Consider the following 21547-nt stretch of genomic DNA (forward strand, 5'->3'; position numbering starts at 1 on the left):
AATTAAGAAATGCAGCAAAATCTCATCTAGAAATCCTCTCTTCTATTAGGACTCCCAGTTCCCTGTCCATTCATCTTGAGCCTTTTCTTCTGACAGTAGCATTCAAATTTAAACCAAGTCATTCCCACAACCCACCAGATTAGCAGTCTATACTGACCCATGGTCCACACAAAGAGGAGGAAGACCCATGTCATATGACAATGCACCTTTCACCCTTGCCTGAACTACACAACAAGACGCAACAAGGACCAGAGTTGTTAATGGGGAACCCTTTGCTAAACAGAACTTTACCATTACAGTGCACAATAATTACCATCACTGCATTAGTGTTTAGTTTATACACTGCAGTACTAATGATGTCAGGTTCATCTTACTATTATTTTAAGCTTGGATTAAACTTTTTTTTCTCCTCTGAGATCTTAGTCACCCACATAATCCCCTATGCTAACCTTATAGCACTGCCTATGGAAAAAACATGTAGCTGTGCACTTGCATCACTGTTATCTGCCTACAGTGTCAGGATGCCTTGGATGGGCTGCATGTATTTTTAATTGACAGCACTGCTGTAGTGGTTCTGATGGACCAGAGATTGAGCAGGGAGCTGATCCTGCCAGCTAGGGCTCTGTGCTGCTCATTTTCCTTCAACAGCTTGCAGCTATATAATTTTCCTGCAGAATCTGCAGAAATAATTGCATACCAATCCATACCAATACACTTAATGTCATTTAACCTCCTGCTGAATGAAAAGAAAAAATGGCACACTATGATAAGTGCTGGAATAGGTACATATATATAGATATATAGAACCCATGCAGAATGCTGCAGCTCAATAGCATATATATATATATATATATATATATATATATATATATATATATATATATATATATATATATATATATATATATATATATATATATACACACACACACTGTATTGCCCATCTTATATATGCAGATAACAGTGGCACCTCCCATCCATGTATATTACATTAACCTTTGATACAGATATACATGCTATATAATCCAGGGCAATGTGATGCATGACAGTATAAGGCTATGTGCCCTCTGGTCACACCAGACATGATCAAATGTTATCTGCAGCTGTCGATTTCCCAATCTCTTCCAATACATTCAAGGCTCTGCAGCAATCAGGGAGTCCCCTCTTCCTCTCAAGCACCCAAGTTTCAGTAGTTAGACCACTGCATGCTTTTTTTTTTTTTTTTCTAGAGACAGAAAAAGGAAATCTTACCCACGACGATCTTCCAAAAGATTCTGCTGCTGGGATCAGTCAGCAAGGTGATAATTGGTCATCACAAATGCTTACTCAGCAGATCCTGCCTTTAATTCCCTCGGAGGTGAACGTGGAAAAAAAACCTATAGATTTCTGCTGCTGCTAGCAATCGGTAAAAGGATCCCCATTCACGAGTGCCAACTTCACCACCATGTAGGATAATTCCATCTAGACGGAGGATGTTGCTCAAGACCTGCAGGATGCTCCAGCTCTGAAAGTAACCAGATAGGTTCAGTGAGAAGATCCAATCCAGGTGTGAACCAAAGGCATCAAAAATAACTAGTATTGTAAAAAAAGAGGGAGAGATAGAAAGCAGAGCCACAGAAGTCTCTTATCAACAGGGAGAGAAGAAGAAGGGGGAAAAAAAGATCTTCACTGCGCCTGCAGCCTTTCACAGCAAAGCTCCTCTATACATAGATCTCTCCATATTCAGGAAGATGCAGCAAAGGGGAAAAAAAGAAGAAGCAATGTATATGTATTTCACAAGTATCCTGCAATAACAGATCCAATGGGGTTTTCCTTCCACTGTACCGCTATGTGAAAGAACTCCTGCTGCTTGAAAGGTTGTCTCCTGGGTCCTAGCACTCCCAAATGAAGATGATGATGAAGAAGAAGGTGGTAAAACAGGAGGAAGGGATTAAAATCAGTTGTCTGTTAGCTCCCGAATGATGCTAATCTCCAATAGAGAGGACAAGTGCACACACCATAGAAGCAGGAAACTTGATCAACAGCCAGCATCCAGAAAACGAGGGACCAGAGAGGAGAGAGGGGAAGGCAGAGAGGGAGGCAATAGAGAGACAGAGATAGACAGAAAAAAAAGAGGAGAAACTGCAATGCATAAATGAATCCAGTGTTTCAATAAGATCTCATTTGATTGAATGCATTCCCGAGCCTGCTGCAACTGCAAGTCATAAAAAAGATACTGTTACTGCCACCCAATGGATATTTCAGTCCTAGCCAATCCTCGGCTCCAGCTTTTCCTCCCTCCAGTTTAGTAGGCAGAATTAAAACAGGAAACCCTTAGAAGGAATGAAGAAAAGTGTTATAGATTAGCTTCTGTGGCTTCTGCTCTGTGTCGTAGCAGTGCCAGCAAGTGCATTCATTGTGCTGCTAGGCTGCATTTTTATCTTTTATGTATTGTCTTATTTATTTTACTGACAGTTGCTACAGACACAACTTTAGAAGTGGATGTTCAGGAGCAAGTTGTGCGTTTATAATGTTTATGATTGCAGCTGTTTTTTGAGCAGTTTTCAGCACCTGATATTTGTCACACAAATTCAAGCTGCAACGTTGCTATGGAATCCCCATCTTTGTTCAAACTAAGATGTGTGGAAGCATCTGCCTCCTTTCCACTCAGTTATATCTATCTATCTATCTATCTATCTATCTATCTATCTATCTATCTATCTATCTATCTACCTACCTATCTATCTATCTATCTATTTATCTATCTATCCATCTATCCACACTAGAGATGGCCAGAACGGTTTGCTGGCGAATGGTTCCAGGCGAACTTCCGGGGTTCGCGATTGCAGAGAACCGCAAACTTTTCCGGAAGTTCGGTTTGCCCCCATATTGCATCATGAGGGTCAACTTTGACCCTCTACATCACAGTCAGCAGGCACATTGTAACCAATTTGGCTACACTCCCTCCTGGAGCCCCCCCCCCCCCCCCCATCCTTATAAAAGGCAGACAACGTCAGGCTTTTTACTCACTCGTGTGCCTGCAGTAATCATTGAAGGGGTAGCTGCTGCAGACTCTCATAGGGAAAGCTTAGTAAGACTCTTGTAGGCTTCTTAGCTTGCTCCTTGATCATTCTTATTGCTAAAAAAGCACCCCACAATAGCTTTTTTGAGAGCTAATCTTGTTCTTGTGATCTATTTTTTTTTCTGTGTCCCCCACTGACACTTGTGTTGCATAGACAGCCTTGGTAATCCCAGGCCACTGCCAGGCCAGCACATTCAGTGACTACTACCTGTGTGTGTGACAGGTGCACACATTGTAATACCCACTGCATATACCTACCTGTTGTTCACTGTGCACCCACCCACCTACGTGAGCGCACGCAGTGTCGCTGTCAGGGTTGCTCGTAAACTACGCCAGTGCGAATCTACATGTCGTAGTCCGCAACTACGCATCGTAGTTCATAGATGGAGTTTAAAAACATTGTGTGCGTATTTCCGCGTAGTCATAGTACCGCCATTCGAAGCTTCGCCCGCTACGCATAGTTGACGTATGTATTGCGAAGTCAACTACGTGTGCGGTAACTGCGTCTATAGGGATCATTGCGCATGCGCAGAAATAGTATTGCCCTTCTATACTAATACAATTCCGCATTGGAAGGTGGAATGTACGCATATATTGGTTCACCCATGCGCATATTTAGCGGATTATTGTGGACATTTTTCCGCATAAGGGCATAAGCGTCCGCATACACTACGCTTTGCACTACGCGAAGCTTCCGTATTTTAACACATAGTCTACGAAATGCAAACGTAGCGAAGTTTCTGATTTTGAAACAGTAGTTTGCGAAACGTAATTGCATAGAACTACGCGTAGTTCCAGCGTAGCGAAGTTGGCTGACTATGACCATCCGCCTGTCCGGTACCTGTATGTGGGACAGGTGCACGTTGTAATACCCACTGCATATACCTACCTGTTGTTCACTGTGCACCCACCCACCTACTTGAGTGCACGCAGAGTCACTGTGCCTGTCCGGTACCTGTCTGTGTGTGACAAGTGCACATTGTAATACCCACTGCATATACCTACCTGTTGTTCACTGTGCACCCACCCACCTATGTGAGCGCATGCAGTGTCATTGTGCCTGTCCAGAACCTGTCTGTGTGTGACAGGTGCACATTGTAATACCCACTGCATATACCTACCTGTTGTTCACTGTGCACCCACCCACCTGCTCGGATACCCCTTTTTTTTAAATCCCCCCCCCCCCCCCAAAAAAAAAATGGCTGTCAATTAACATCAGGACTAGGTTCCAGGAAGCAGTCGTACTGCTGCAGTTGGGGCCTCCCCACAACTTGGACAGCACAGACACCTCCAAAAAAATTACACAGCTATTGTGTTCAGAGAATCGCTATGGCACCCAGTGTTGGTACCACGGCACAGGTAAAACATTACAAAAGGAGAGGTTCCAGGAAGTGGTCGTACTGCCACAGTTGGGACCTCCCCACAACTTGGACAGCACAGACACCTCCAAAAAAATTACACAGCTATTGTGTTCATAGAATCGCTATGGCACCTAGTGTTGGTAGTACCATGGCACAGGTAAAACTTTTTAGGGTATATGAGGCATGTAGCATCATTATTTTGTAAAGGGGAACACTAATTGATGATGTGGGGACTTAAAGGAGTCATCAGCTTGCGCAGGTGCAGTACAGAGCGACCTGGAGGTCGCTCTGACGTCATTGCCGGGGACCGGGACGGAGCTTCGGCGAACGGCTGTGGGCAGAGCTGCGGCGAGGGACATGCTGGGAGCTTGGGGCTGGAGGAAGCCCCCGGTAAGTAGCACCCGTTTTACATTGTTTTCTCTGATGACTCCTTTAAAATCCCCCCCCCCAAAAAAATGGCTGTCAATTAACATCAGGACTAGGTTCCAGGAAGCAGTCGTACTGCTGCAGTTGGGGCCTCCCCACAACTTGGACAGCACAGACACCTCCAAAAAAATTACACAGCTATTGTGTTCAGAGAATTGCTATGGCACTTAGTGTTGGTACACGGCTGTAAAAAAAATTTGAACCTGGCTTAATGAAGATGGAGCCAGGAGGTTGTGGTGGCATAGTAATTCCTACTCAGCCACTTCATTTCCCCCTCTTGCCAACAACAGGGGCCAGGAACTCACCAACCACCCAAGCCTGGTTCATTTTTAAAAGTCAGTCTGTCCACAGACTCGGGGGGACAGACAAGAGTGCTTCTCGGTGACCATGCCACTGGCCGCACTGAAGCACCTTTCTGACAGCACGCTAGAAGGCGGGCAGGACAGCACTTTCAGGGCGTACTGCGCCAGCTCGTTTCAGATATCCAGGTGCTTGACCCAGTAATCCAAGGGGTCCACAGGGGTGTTGGTGTTAAGACCGCTGTACGACCCCATGTAGTAGGCCACCATCCGGGTCAGGTGCTGGTTCTGGCTTTGATAGCCGGATGCTGCTGTAGGCACCTCCTCAGTCGGCAGCAGTACTGGCGTGGTGTAGAGCACCTTTGTCAGAGACAGCAGGTTTGTTGGGCATCTGCTGCTGCTGGATGCAGGCACCTGCTACTGTGCTGGCTGGACTGTGACAGCAGGGGGTTAGGAGTCTGGGGGAAGGCTTCCTCCAAGCGCCGAACCAGAATCTGCTGCAAGTCCCTCATTTGGCGCACAGGGTCTCCTCCTACAGGCAGGAACTGAGCCAGCTTCCCCTTCAGCCGTGGGTCCAGCATCAGGGTGATCCAGATGTCCTCCCGAGCACGCATCTGCTTCACCTTTGGGTCTTTGCGCAGGCACTTCAGCATGTGCGCTGCCATGGGGAAGAGGGCTGCCATCTCTGCTGACACATACTTGTCTTCATTACCCCCAGTGCTGTCCTCCTCCTCTGATTCCTGCTCCTCCTCCTCCTCTCTCCACCCCCACACCACTTCAGCTGCACTCCGCTGTGCCCCCTCCTCTTCAAGGTCAGGGACCTCCAACTCCTCCAAGTCCTTAAAATGTCCTGCCGCACAGAGGTGGACTGTGAAGGTTGCTGCTGCTGCTCCTGCTGGATCAAGGCTGCCTCTCCCACTTCCAGCAGAGCATCGAGGGCCTTGTCCAGCATGCACACCATGGTCACCCACTCACACAGCGACGCATGGTCCTGGATGACCATGTTGGTGGCCTCCAGGAAGGGTGCCAGCACCAAGCCCACCCACTTGCATTTTTCCCCACTCTGCAGGGCGGATGATGTCCGGGAGGTGGGCGGTGCTGGTCCCGGACAAGTTGGCCTCCATGGCGGCTTTGGCCAGGTAGCGGTTGACAGCCTGCCTCTGTTCAACCAGATGTTCCAACATTGCCAGGGTGGAGTTCCAGCGTGTTGGAACGTCTATGATGAGCCGGTGCCGTGGGAGGTTTAGCTACAGCTGCATGGCTTCCAGGGATGCTGTGGCACCACCCGAGCGGTGAAAATGACCCACGGTTTTCCTTGCCGCTGCCAAAAGAGTGTCCATCCCCTGGTAGGTGCGCAGGAATTTCTGCACCACCAGGTTCAGGATGTGGGCCAGACAGGGGATGTGGGTGAGGTTTCCCCGGTGGATGGCGGCAACCAGGTTTGCCCCATTGACGGCCACCACCTTTCTGACTTTCAGGCCTCTAGGGGTAAGCCAACTCCTCTCCTGCTCTCGGAGCTTGGCCAGGATGTCGTCTGCCGACAGTCTATTCTTCCCCAGGGTGACCATCTGCAGCAGCGATTGGCAGTCTTCACGCTGCTGCTGAGGTGGAGGATGGAACCGGATCAGAGTTGGAACCTGCTGCACTTCCCCTGACCGTGCTGCGGGGTGGCACCAGACACTGGGGTGATGATGCTGCTGTCCCCTCCTCACCCCCTTCCACCAAACTGACCCAGTGCGCCGTGAAGGACAGATAGCGGCCTGTCCCGAACCTGCTGCTCCAGGAGTCCATGGTCACATGGACCCGCTAACCTACCGCATGATTCAGCCCATGCTCCACGTTGGCCTTCACAAACCGGTGCAGTGCTGGGATGGCCGTGTGTGCGAAGTACTGCCAGCTGGGGATTGGCCAATCCAGCGCTGCGCACTGCAGGAGCACACGCATCTGGCTCCCCTCCTGCACAAACGAGTACGCTAGGAGCTGGGAGGACATGGCCCGTGTAAGCAAGCCGTTCAGCTGGCGTATGCGACGGCTGCCGGGAGGCTGAGCCCTGACCACAAATGAGTCACTCAGCAGGGTCTGGTGGTGGTGGTGGCATTTTTGGCTTGCACAGGAAGCCGAGGAGGGAGCAGAGGAGACCACTGAGGAGGACTGGCTGCCTGAACAGGCTTCAGTGTCGGCAGGAGTGGCAAAGTGGGTTATGGTGCTCTGACCACTGCAAGGGCCTGTGCCAGCTCCCTTCAGCCTCTTGAATTCCTTGTGCTTTGTTCGGTGTTTATTGGCCAGATGGTTGATGAAGCTGGAGGTGCCAAAATTGGAGGGGTTAGTTAGACCCTCTTCTCATCTTTACATGGCACACATTACAAGTTACAAACTTACTATCAAGTGAGGGCAGATGAAAAAACTGCCATGTTGGGGATTGCAGTTTGCCCTTACGTCGCTCAGAATGGGATGCTGCTGCTGCTTTTCTCCCAGTGGTGGTTGGGGCCTGGGGTTGAGTGGTGCGGCTGGTGGTAGTAGTGGCAGATGGAGCAGCAGGCTGTGGGTCATGTATTCCATGCCCACTGCTGCTCCTGCCAATCCCTGCAATGCTGATCCTCCGTGCCAGAACCACTGAATCATCCTCCTCATCAGCCAGAGCTGACATCCCCCTCCTGTGTATGGTAGTCCAGGTCCTTCATCTCGTCATCATCAACATCAAACACCCCCTCCTCAAACAACTGCTGGGATGATGAACCCGCCCCAAACTCCTCTTCTGCTGACACATCATGGACGATGGACTCCCCCCCAACAATTACTGTCACCATCTCAGACTCTTCCACAAAGCCCATTGCATCCAGAATGTTTTTTGTAGGGCTGGTGGTGGCCTGCTTGTCATCCACCATCAGCTGCATCACAGGCACGGCGTCTTTCTCCTCCAATTTGCGCCGCTGACCCTGCTTGAAAATGGCCGCTACACGCTGCTGCGTCTCTGCAGCATGACTCCCCCTAACAGCTGGATGGCCAGTGGGTAGCGGTGGAATGGAGACTGATGCGGCAGAACTGCTGACGGAGGCCGCAATGTTGCTCCTTCTCCTCTTGGCCTTGCTGCCCCTCCCCCGGCTGCCAGTGCCAGACATAGTACAAGATATGTGTTGATGTCACAGATAATGTGTGGGGTACTTGTACTTTATTAGCAAACTTGGACTGTGAATCAGCACGGAGTGACAGACAGCAGAGTAGAGTACAACAAGACACACTGACACTGCTCACTGCTCAGTCAGCAGCACAGCAGCACTGCAATAATCTGTAGTAGCTAACACAGTACTACTCTGACTCTCTAACAACTATAGCACTGCACTAACTACACAATATAACACAGTAATCCTACCTACCTATACTGTACTACTAGCTAGCTAAGGCTAATAGCAGGCCAGCCAGCAGCAGGAGGTCTAGACTGTGTACAGCACACACAGAAACAGACACAGGACCAAACTAGCAGGCAGCTGCTACAGCTCAAAGTCTGACTGACTGACACTAACAAATTATACAGACTAGCTAACTACAACACAATATAACAGTAGTGTATTGAAGGTGTTTATGTGTAAAAACGCTGGGTTTATCACTGAGTTAATGCACTTGCTTTAGCCAAACCAGGGCCAGATTTGTACTCTACTCTACCGCCCAAGGCCAATTTCACCAGCCGCCCCCCTTCAGTATTAGAGTTGGGCCGAACGGTTCGCCTGCGAACGGTTCCATGCGAACTTCCGTGGTTCGCGTTCGCATCCCGCAGGCGAACGTTTGCGGAAGTTCGGTTTGCCCCATAATGCACCATGGAGGGTCAACTTTGACCCTCTACATCACAGTCAGCAGGCCCAGTGTATCCAATTAGGCTACACTAGTCCCTGGAGCCCCACCCCCTTATATAAGGCAGGCAGCGGCGGCCATTACGGTCACTCGTGTGCCTGCATTAGTGAGAGTAGGGCGAGCTGCTGCACACTGTCTCTCATAGGGAAAGATTAGTTAGGCTTAGCTTGTTCCTAGCTGCATACCTGTTCTGTGAACCCACCACTGCATACCTGTACTGTGAACCCACCACTGCATACCTGTACTGTGAACCCACCACTGCATACCTGTTCAGTGAACCCACCACTGCATACCTGTTCAGTGAACCCACCACTGCATACCTGTTCAGTGAACCTGCCACTGCATACCTGTTCTGTGAACCCACCACTGCATACCTGTTCTGTGAACCCACCACTGCATACCTGTTCAGTGAACCCACCACTGCATACCTGTTGTGTTCAGTGTGAAGCAGTACCTTAATTACACTACCTGATTGATGTATACACATGCAAGATGTTTTAAAGCACTTTAGGCCTGTCATTTAGCATTCAATGTGATTTCTGCCCTTAAAACGCTGCTTTGCGTCAAATACAGATTTTTCCCGGGGACTTTTGGCGTGTATCCCACTCCGCCATGCCCCCCTCCAGGTGTTAGACCCCTTGAAACATCTTCTCCATCACTTTTGTGGCCAGCAGAATTTTTTTTTTCCAAAGTTCGCCTCCCCATTGAAGTCTATTGCGGTTCGCGAACTTTTCCGCGAACCGAACGTTCCGCGGAAGTTCGCGAACCTAAAATCGGAGGTTTGGCCTAACTCTATTCAGTATAGGTAGCGAGATGACCCCTCCCCCTTCCCTCCAGTATAGGTAGCGAGATGACCCCTCCCCCTTCCCTCCAGGATAGGTAGCCAGATGACTCCTCTATCCTTCCCTCTAGTATAGATAGCCAGATGACCCCTCCCCCTTCCCTCCAGTATAGGTAGCCAGATGACCCCTCCATCCTTCCCTCTAGTATAGATAGCCTTAGGACCCCCCTCCAGTATAGGTAGCCAAATGACCCGTCCCCTCTTTCCCTCTAGTATAGGTAGCCTGATAACCCCTTCCACTCCCCCTCTAGTTTAGGTAGCCAGATGACTCGCTTAATCCCTCCCTTTCCCACTCCCCCCTTTCAGTACAGCTTGCCTCCACACAGCAGCAGCCATCAGTGTCACTCACTTCTCTGCTCATCTCCAGTGCAGAACCTTCCTCTTCCCCTCCGTCTCCAATGCTGCCCAAGTCCGTAGCCGCACGCCACAACGCCAACGTGCACAGAGAGCAAGGTGGCTGCTGCAAAGGTGGCTGGCAGCAGGGAGATTAGGCGCTCACTTGATCTCCCTGCATTGCAGCATTTGCAGTCTTGAAAATAGTGCACCAGTTTAGTTTGCTGCTTTGTTGCCCTTGCTCCTGTGGTGCCCTAGGCCATGGCCTAGGTGGCCTAGGCCTAAATCCGGCCCTGAGCCAAACACACTGGAGTTGTCTCTCGGTGGCAGTCACAGCAAGGACAAGATTCTCATCATGGCCCCCCTATTCATATACAGGAGGGACTGGCCAAGGTTCCCCTCTGTGATTGGTTGCTTGGGCTTAGGCTGGGAGCCCTCTGATTGGCTCAGTGACATCATGGACGTCATCTCCATGGTAACAGTAGCCGGATTCGGATATCGGACCGGTATCCGCGGATATTCGGGTATGCGACCAAATATCCGCGGTTTGCTATCCGGATTTTGGCCCAGGTATCCGGAATCCGAATCCAGTCGGATAGCGTAAAAAAGTTTGGATATCCGGGTTACCTGGATATCCGGAATCCTGATGAGCAGCCCTGCTGTCCGGTACCTGTCTGAGTGTGACAGGTGCACATTGTAATACCCACTGCATATACCTACCTGTTGTTCACTGTGCACCCACCCACCTACGTGAGCGCACGCAGTGTCACTGTGCCTGTCCGGTACCTGTCTGAGTGTGACTGGTGCACATTGCAATACCCACTGCATATACCTACCTGTTGTTCACTGTGCACCCACCCACCTACGTGAGCGCACACACAGTGTCACTGTGCCTGTCCGGTACCTGTCTGTGTGTGACAGGTGCACATTGTAATACTCACTGCATATACCTACCTGTTGTTCACTGTGCACCCACTCACCTACGTGAGTGCACGCAGTGTCACTGTGCCTGTCCGGTACCTGTCTGTGTGTGACAGGTGCACATTGTAATACCCACTGCATATACCTACCTGTTGTTCACTGTGCACCCACCCACCTACGTGAGCACACACACAGTGTCACTGTGCCTGTCCGGTATCTGTCTGTGTGTGACAGGTGCACATTGTAATACCCACTGCATATACCAACCTGCTGTTCACTGTGCACCCACCCACCTACGTGAGTGCACGCAGTGTCACTGTGCCTGTCCGGTACCTGTCTGCGTGTGACAGGTGCACATTGTAATACCAACTGTATATACCTACTTGTTGTTCACTGTGCACCCACCCTGCTATGTGAGCGCACGCAGTGTCACTGTGCCTGACCGGTACCTGTCTGTGTGTGACAGGTGCACATTGTAATACCCACTGCATGTACCTACTATTACCTGTTGTTCACTTCAGTGCACCCACTCGCCTACGTGAGCGCACGCAGTGATATACCACTCTGTGCATACCTGTTAACTGCACCTGTGTGACTGCACATTGTATTACTCAAGTCAGTGCATACCTTTCACTCCATCCCCCCAATATGGACAAAACAGACAAAACAGGTAGAGGCAGAGGTAGAAGCAGACCCAGAGGAATGCCACCCTGCAGGTCTGTGCGAGGTCGTGGTGATGTGATTTTGTGCGGCCCTGGACCAAAGTACAGTGCTCAGAAGAAGGCACGTCCCATCAACTCCCAAGATTGTCAGGGCGTGGTTGACTATTTAACACAGAACACCTCATCTTCCGCAGCCACCAGCGCTACTCCAAGTACCACATCCACTACATTTGACTGTTCGCAGGAGTTATTTGGTGGGGAAATCACTGATGCACAGCCATTATTGTTACAACCAGATGAAGGCGCTAAGCAAGTTACACCACCTCATATGTCTGAGTTAGGCGACACTATGGACGTAACGTGGAGGGGGATGATGAAGTACCCGCTATTGGTGCAGTTTTGGAGGTGTCTGAGGCAAGCGAAGCTGGGCAGGATGATTAAGATGATGACGATGATACGGATCCCACGTATGTTCCCAATACAGGAGATGAACAGAGGGACAGTTCAGAGGGGGAGTCAGAGAGGAGTAAGAGGAGATGAATTCCTGAAAGAAGCAGGGCAAGCTCATCACCAGAAACAGCTGGTGGCAGTGTCCGGCGCCATGTATCGCCACCTATGTACAGCCAGACAACATGCCCTTCAATGTCAGCTGCTGACGTGCCATCACCCCAGGGGGGGCTCAGCGGTTTGGAAATGTTTTAATGTGTCTGCCTCAGATCGGAACAATGCCATCTGTTCTCTCTGCCTCCAAAAATTGACACAGGGACAAGTGCCTTATGAAGGCACATGGAGAAAAGGCACAAACTGCAATGGGAAGAGCACCTGAGCAAAAGCAGCACACAAAAGAAAAGACACCCTCCTTCTATTCTTCCTCCTTCAGGTGCATCATCTTCAGCCGCTTTCTCCCTTGCACCTTCACAGCCACCCTCCTCCACTCCACCTCTGACCTTGAGCGGTTCCTGCTCCTCTGCCCACAGCAGCCAGGTGTCTGTGAAGGAAACCTTTGAGCGGAAGAAGCCAATTTCTGCCAGCCATCCCCTTGCCAGGCGTCTGACAGCTGGCTTGGCTGAACGGTTAGCTCGCCAGCTGTTACCATACCAGCTGGTGGACTCTGAGGCCTTCCGTACATTTGTGGCCATTGGGACACCGCAGTGGAAGATGCCCTGCCGCAATTATTTCTCTAAAAAGGCGATACCCAAACTGTACCGTGAAGTTGAAAGGCAAGTGGTGTCATTTCTGGCACACAGCGTTGGGTCAAGGGTCCACCTGACCATGGATGCCTGGTCTGCCAAGCATGGTGAGGGCAGATACATTACTTACACAGCCTATTGGGGCAACCTGGTGACCGATGGAAAGCAGGGAGTACGTGGCTGTGCAGCGGACCAACTTGTGACACCTCCACGGCTTGCAGGCAGGCCTCCTGCCACCTCCTCTCCTCCTGCTACATTCTCTTCGCTGTCGTCATCCTCCTCCTCCTTGACTGAGTGGCAGTTCAACTCTAGTGGTGCTGTGATCTCCTCTCCAGCTACACAGCCTCGGCTCCCCAGGGCCTATGCTACATGCCAGGTACGACGGTGTCACGCCATCTTGGACATGTCTTGCCTCAAAGCGGAGAGTCAAACTGGACCAGCTCTCCTGGCTGCTCTTAACAAACAGGTGGATCAGTGGCTGACCCCGCACCAGCTGGAGATCGGCAACGTGGTGTGTGACAACGGCAGCAATCTCATTTCCGCGTTGAATTTGGGAAAGCTGACACATGTACCCTGCATGGCACATGTGCTGAATCTAGTCATTCGAAGATTTGTGTCAATGTACCCAGGCTTAGAGGACGTCCTGAAACAGGCCAGGAAGTTGTGTGGGCATTTCAGGCAGTCTTACACAGCCATGGCACACTTTGCCGAGATTCAGCAAAGAAACAAGTCGGTGGTGAGACGCCTCATTTGCGATAGCCCGACTCGCTGGAATTCGACCCTCCTTATGTTCTCTTGCCTGCTAGAATAGAAGAAAGCCGTTACCCAGTACCTCTACAATGTCAGTAGAAGGACACAATCTGGGGAGATGGGGATGTTCTGGCCCAACCACTGGACACTGATGCGAAATGCATGCAGGCTCATGCGGCCGTTTGAGGAGGTGACCAAACTGGTGAGTCGCAGTGAAGGCACCATCAGCGACTTGATCCCGTACGCTTACTTCCTGGAGCATGCCGTGCGTAGAGTGGTGGATCAAGCTGTGGAGGAGCATGAAGAGGAACAGTTACAGGAGGAACAGTTGTGGGAGCAATTTTCAGCAGAGCCAGATGTTTCCTCAACACCTGCGGCAGCACAGAGGGGGGAGGAGGAGGAAGAGGAGTCAGACTTGGATGATGAGGAAGGTGTTTCTTTGGAGGAGGAGGAGGAATGCGGCGGCAGAAGAACAACCGCAGCAGGCGTTGCAGGGGGCTTGTGCTGCTCAATGTTCCTGTAGTATTGTTCGTGGCTGGGGTGAGGAGGAGGACTTACCTGATGTCACTGAGGAAGAGCAAGAGGAGATGGATAGTATGTCTGCATCCAACTTTGTGCAGATGTCATCTTTCATGGTGTCCAGCCTGTTGAGGGACCCCCATATAAAAAAACTCAAGGGGAATGAGCTGTACTGGGTGGCAACGCTACTAGACCCTCAGTATAGGCACAAAGTGGCGGACATGTTACCAACTCACAAGAAGGCGGAAAGGATGCAGCACATGCAGAACAAGCTGGCAACTATGCTTTACAATGCGTTTAAGGGTGATGTCACAGCACAATGCAATAAAGGTACCACTACCGCTTGACTGCCTGCTCCGCCACCACCAAGAAGGTCCAGGACTCCAGGCGGATTCCTGAGTTTTTTAGGCCGCTGCTAGCAGTGGCCGCTATAATAATTTTTCTGGTGCGTGTACATGCCTGCGCACCGGGTGCCAGGCTAGGTGATGGTGACAGGTGAGGAAATGGGGAGAGACAGTAGGAGCCAGCAGCTATGCGTCCCAAAGGACGCACTCTATGCTATGTGGGGGGCATCGGAGATCTTCAATCAAGTTAATTAAAAATCGCAAGATGATTGCAAGAGGATACTGTATTCATTGGATCGTTTACCGAGGATATTGGCGTGGGAATTTTTTTTAAAGGTACAGGTAAGTATTTATGGTTAATTTAGAATAATAAAATACTTTTCTCATGGTTGTGTTTTTATTTCATTTAACCCTTTGTGGAAATGGGTAAGGGGTACTTTGTACCCCTCCACTCATTTCTCCCGGGAGGGGGGGTGGGCATCTGGGGTCCCATTCTTAAAGGGGACTCCCAGACGCCACCATGAACCCCCCCAGGGTGTCATTGCCCCCACCTCCTACTGGGGCACCGGAGGTGGGGAATTGGACATGGATTGGACAAGGGCTCCGGGGGGAGGGGAAGGCTTGGTCGCCCCTCCCCCCGGAGCCCCCCATACCATGGACCATGTGGGCTGGTACAGCTCAGGGTCCGAAGCCCCAGTCGGCCGGGGCTCCGCATTCTAGCTATCCCAGCCTGAATGGGGGACAAGGGGTTACAGAGGCTCGGGAGGGGGGACCCAACGTCATTTTTTTCAGATTTCCCACTCTCAGCACATAAAAATAATATTTTTTTTTTAAAGGACTTCCGAGGCCACAAATGTGAAAAAAGTTAAATACCTTTTCATAACCCAGACCCATGGAGGACGCCATGCGCCCTCCCATTCATTCCGTCATGGCTTCCGCAGTAATACCGGCCCGGTCGGGTCCCGACCCCTCCGAACGGGTCGGGTTCTCATTCCCCCTTCAATATGGCTGCCACAGATTGCTGTGGCTGTGCAGTCCGCATAGACGCGATTGCAGCTAAGCAGCTCTAGGGCCTCCTCCCGCCGCGTCATCAATATACGTGCATACATCGGACGCATCGGGAGGAGGGCTTAGAGCTGTGCAGCCGCAATCGCGTCTATGCGGACTGCACAGCCGCGGCAATCTGTGGCAGCCATATTGAGGGGGGAATGAGAACCCGACCCGTTCGGAGGGGTCAGGACCCAATGGGGCCGGTATTACTGCGGGAGCCATGGCGGAATGAACAGGAGGGCGCGGATGGCGTTCTCCATGGATCTGGATTATGAAAAGGTTTTTAACTTTTTTCACATTTGTGGCCTCGGAAGTCCTTTAAATATTGTTTCCTGCTATCTTTTTAACATATCCTGCAAATTTGGTGTTGCTAGGATGTAAGGGGCCTTTGCTATTAACTGCTAAAGTCGGCGGGTGATAACCAACCAGAGTTATAGGGGTGCAAAAGCGCTGAATTCTGCCATTGGCTTTTATTGGGCTCCCTATTTCACTTTCAAAAATCCCAAATCTTTTCAAAGGATGATGGCTCAGCTGTGGCACATTTTCTAGCATTGTAAGCACTCTTAGGGGGATCATGACTGGTGAGTTTCGGGCCCCTAGGCCAAAGAGGTCATAGCCTAGGGTCACAAAAACCTGTTCATTTTGGCAATGTTAATGGTGGCGATTCTGACGAACATAAATCGCAGCCATGGCCATTAGCAAAGTCTGAATCTCACGACATGTCTCACGCAGGTAGAAGGCATATTGTTGTACTTGCACTCCAATGCTGGGTTCCCTACATCTCTGCAAACTAGAGTTATGGGGGTGCAAAAGTGCTAAATTCCCCCATAGGCTTTCATTGGGCCTCCTATTTCACTTTCCAAAATCTCACATTTTTTCAACGGGTGACGGCTCAGCAGTGGCGCATTTTCTAGCATTGTAGGGACACTTAGTGGGATCATGACTGGTGAGTTTTAGGGCCCCTAGGCCAAAGAGGTCATAGCCTCATGGCTCCCGCAGTAATACCAGCCCCGGTCGGGTCCCGACCCCTCCGAACGGGTCGGGTTCTCATTCCCCCCTTAATATAGCCGCCACAGATTGCTGCGGCTGTGCAGTCCGCATAGGCGCTATTGACGCGGGGGCCTCCTCCCACCGCGTCATCAATATGCGTGCATACATCGGACGCATCGGGAGGAGGTCCTAGAGCTGCTGTGGTGGCCATATTGAGGGGGGAATGAGAACCCGACCCGTTCAGAGGGGTCGGGACCTGACCGGGGCCAGTATTACTGCAGGAGCCATGGCGGAATGAATGGGAGGGCACGGATGGCGTCCTCCATGGATCAGGATTATGAAAAGGTATTTAACTTTTTTCACATTTGTGGCCTTGGAAGTCCTTTAAAAAAAATGTTTTATTTGTTTTTATTATTTTTATGTGCTGTGTGTGGGAAATCTGAAAAAAATGGCGTGGGGTCCCCCCTCCTGAGCCTCTGCAACCCCTTGTCCCCCATGCAGACTGGGATAGCCAGAATGCAGAGCCCCGGCCGACTGGGGCTTCGCAACCTGAGCTGTACCAGCCCACATGGTCCATGGTATGGGGGGGCTCCGGGGGGAAGGGCGGCTAAGCCTTCCCCTCCCCCCCCCCCGGAGCCCTTGTCCAATCCATGGACAAGGGGCTCTTCCCCACCTCCGGTTCCCTAGGTGGAGGTGCGGGCGACGACCCCAGATGCCCACCCCCCCTCCCGGGAGAAATTAGTGGAGGGGTACAAAGTACCCCTTACCCATTTCCACAAAGGGTTAAATGAAATAAAAACACAACCACAAGAAAAGTATTTTATTATTCTAAATTAACCATAAATACTTACCTGTACCTTTAAAAAAAAAATCCCACGCCAATATCCTCGGTAAACAATCCAACGAATACAGTATCCTCTTATCTTGCGATCTTCAATTAAGTTGATTGAAGATCATCGACGCCTCCCACATAGCAGAGAATGTGTCCTTTCGGACGCATAGCTGCTGGCACCTGCTGTCTCTCCCCACCTCCTCACCTGTCACCCTCACCTAGCCTGGCACCAGGTGCCCCATGGGTGCACCGGGTGCCAGCCTAGGTGAGGGTGACAGGAGACAGCAGGAGCCGGCAGCTATACATCTTGCTCAGGACGCCTTCTAAGCTATACTAACGGTTCATGAATCATCCATTTCTTTTTAATGAATCGGTTCTTTTTTTAATGAACCTTAAAATCGATTTTCTCAAAAAGTATAAGGTCTTTTTGAAACAATTTTTTTCCTCTTGTAGTCACTGCCCTCCTCTACATACCCTGCACATTTGGTGTTTTTACTATGTAAGGGGACTTTGCTATTAACCACTAAATTCAGCGGGCATTAAAGTCTATGGGCGAACCAAACTTTTTTTTAAAAAAAGTTTCTGGTTTACTGCGAACGCGAACCACCCAAAGTTCACCTGGTACCATTCACCGGCAAACCGTTCGGGCCATCTCTATCTATAAGGCTGCATACACATTTTTCAGCATATATTGCCCGCCAAGAATCAGGAACTGATGTCCTTGGGCAACATCGCTGGGCCAGGCTGCACACGTGTGTCAGCTGTGTAGCTGACGATGTGCTGTATTGCTATGCAAAGGGGAAGGGGAGGGGTGAACTTGTGACGTGATGTCATGTGGCAGGCTGGGGCAGCGATGCAAACAATGGTATGCAGCGGAGGGGTCGGCATCACTGGGGTTGAGTAGATACAACCAGTGGATCGCTCAGGGGTTGGCTGAGGGAATCGTTATCAGCCACCTCAGTCAACTTAAAGGATACCTTAGTGCAAAATTAAATGTACTTCCTGGTCGGGGTGGTCACGGTTGACTGTGTAGGCGCTGCCTGGAAGCAGGGGTCCTTGATTGCGTTGCTAGGAGAGCTCTGTGACGTAGTATACCCACGCAGAATGCCACCGATTAAGGACGCGCACTGCTGGGCAGCACCTGCGCAGTCAGCCGCAACCACCCCAACCAAGAGGTAAGCTCGAGGGGATCGGACAGTAGACAGTACCGAAGGGGGACAGTGGAGAAATGGGAGAGCGGTGGGCATGAACCCACTAAACATGCCTAATACCCACCCCCGTTTTTTTTTAATTATTACTTTGCGCTAAGGTATCCTTTTAAGTCTGGCGTGTGTAAGAGGCTTAAGTCAGGTGATACCTGGTCTGGGCACACATCTTCTTCTTTCTCCAAGGTTGCACATTTATACTTAGCTGGGGCTTCCTCCAGCCCCCCTTCGGGGCATGGACTCCCTTGTCATCACTCCAAGCCACTCCAGGGGAAGCAAAGCCAGTTGCCTGGCTGCCCTGCTGATTCTCTGCCTCTAATCCTTTTAGCCATAGACCCTGAACAAGCATGCAGCAGATCAGGTGTTTCTGGCACTATTGTCAAATCTGAAAAGACTAGCTGCATGCTTGTTTCTGGTGTGATTCAGACACTACTGCAGCTAATTAAATCTTTTAACAGCATGTCCCTGCCAAACAGCACTAGTGATGTCTGCAGTTCTGATGAAAATCCTTCCTGCCATTTCTCCTTTCCCACCAGGCTCTCTGTCTTGTGCCTCTTCATCTTTAACCCCCCCCCCCCTCCTAAGCATCCCCCTCTTTCATATTTTCCTCTTTCCTGACCGTCCTTAGGGTATCTCACAATCTAATCCTACCATAGTCATAGTCTAATGTCCTGCCATATTATTATTGTGTATTTATATAGCACTGACATCTTCTGCAGCACTGTATAGAGTACAGAGTTTCATAACGCTTAGCTCCATCCACATCCTGACAACTTATTTTCCACACAAATCCCCAAAATTAGCATCTACTCGCTCGGAGCCCCAACCCTTGCATAAAAAAATGTTGTGTGTGTGTGTGTGTGGGGGGGGGGGTTCTGTAAATAATCAGCACCGGGTGTCAAATTCCCTAGGTACGCCACTGGTTCCTGTTAGACATAGATAGGGGAGGGTTCCTGTTAGGCATAGATAGAGGCAGGTTCATGTTAGGCATAGATAGAGGAGCAGTGTTGCCAACCGCCCGTAAATTTACAGGCAGCCCGTAATTTTTGATACAAATTAAGCTGCCCGTGAATTCCGTAAGGAATTCAGCAGCGGCCGATTGGCCGCCCGCTCTGTTGCAGGAGGACAGCAGCGCAGTGGAGGGAGAGCTGTGGGCAGTGGTGGAGAAGGGGGGCAATCCCCCCCCCTTCTCTCACCTAAGTGCTCTCCCTGCCTCGCTGACTGTCCCCCTCCTGATCTAAGTGACGAGTGGCTGGCAGTGGCGTTTGGCAGTGGGCAGGACTTACCTTCCGTCTCGCTCCTGCGCCGAAAGTTCTGCTGCTCTGGTCTTGACCAGACCAGAGTAGCGGCAAATCATCCCGCGCCGGCGACGAGACGCAGGTAAGTTCCACTCGCTGCTGCCTGCCACTGCCAGCCACTCAGTCACTTAGTTCAGGAGGGGAGAGCGAGCTGCTCCCCTCCTGCTTTGGGGGGTCACCTGGCAACCCATGGGCACATATACATCTGGCTACATCTACTGGGCACATATACATCTGGCTAAATCTACTGGGCACATATAACCCTGGCTACATCTACTGGGCACATATACCTCTGGCTACATCTACTGGGCACATATACCCCTGGCTACATCTACTGCGCACATATAACCCTGGCTACATATACTGGGCACATATAACCCTGGCTACATCTACTGGGCACATATACCTCTGGCTACATCTTCTGGGCACATATAACCCTGGCTACATCTACTGGGCACATATAACCCTGGCTACATCTACTGGGCACATATACCTCTGGCTACATCTACTGGGCACATATAACCCTGGCTACATCTACTGGGCACATATAACCCTGGCTACATCTACTGGGCACATATACCTCTGGCTACATCTACTGGGCACATATACCTCTGGCTACATCTACTGGGCACATATAACACTGGCTACATCTACTGGGCACATATACCTCTGGCTACATCTACTGGGCACATATAACCCTGGCTACATCTACTGGGCACATATAACCCTGGCTACATCTACTGGGCACATATAACCCTGGCTACATCTACTGGGCACCTATAACCCTGGCTACATCTACTGGGCACATATAACCCTGGCTACATCTACTGGGGACATATAACCCTGGCTACCCATGGGCACATATACCTTTGGCTACATCTACTGGGCACATATACACCTGGCTACATCTACTGGGCACATATAACCCTGGCTACATCCACTGGGCACATATACCTCTGGCTACATCTACTGGGCACATATACCCCTGGCTACATCTACTGGGCACATATACATCTGGCTACATCTACTGGGCACATATAACCCTGGCTACATCTACTGGGCATATATACCTCTGGCTACATCTACTGGGCACATATACCCCTGGCTACATCTACTGTGCACATATAACCCTGGCTACATATACTGGGCACATATACCTCTGGCTACATCTACTGGGCACATATAACCCTGGCTACATCTACTGGGCACATATAACCCTGGCTACATCTACTGGGCACATATACCTCTGGCTACATCTACTGGGCACATATAACCCTGGCTACATCTACTGGGCACATATAACCCTGGCTACATCTATTGGGCACCTATAACCCTGGCTACATCTACTGGGCACATATAACCCTGGCTACATCTACTGGGGACATATAACCCTGGCTACCCATGGGCACATATACCTCTGGCTACATCTACTGGGCACATATAACCCTGGCTACATCTACTGGGCACATATAACCCTGGCTACACCTACTGGGCACATATAACCCTGGCTACACCTACTGGGCACATATAACCCTGGCTACATCTACTGGGCACATATAACCCTGGCTACATCTACTGGGCACATATAACCCTGGCTACATCTACTGGGCACATATACC

The 21547-nt window shown here is 50.5% G+C and overlaps 1 protein-coding gene across 2 annotated transcripts in view; it reads right to left on the reverse strand.

Annotated features, from left to right (window-relative positions):
- The window catches only part of IL1RAPL1 (interleukin 1 receptor accessory protein like 1), a 1893014-nt gene that overhangs the window by 1790513 nt on the left and 80954 nt on the right, over positions 1-21547 (reverse strand). The window contains exon 3 of one of the 2 annotated variants that reach the window (XM_068265642.1): positions 1252-1504. The gene's annotated coding sequence lies outside the window, so the exon portion shown is untranslated. Of the gene's footprint in view, positions 1-1251; positions 2153-21547 lie in introns of those variants that run through there. The other variant, XM_068265641.1, reaches the window with a different exon arrangement.

This window comes from Hyperolius riggenbachi, chromosome 2 (genome assembly GCF_040937935.1).
Source record: "Hyperolius riggenbachi isolate aHypRig1 chromosome 2, aHypRig1.pri, whole genome shotgun sequence".
Lineage (NCBI taxonomy): Eukaryota > Metazoa > Chordata > Amphibia > Anura > Hyperoliidae > Hyperolius > Hyperolius riggenbachi.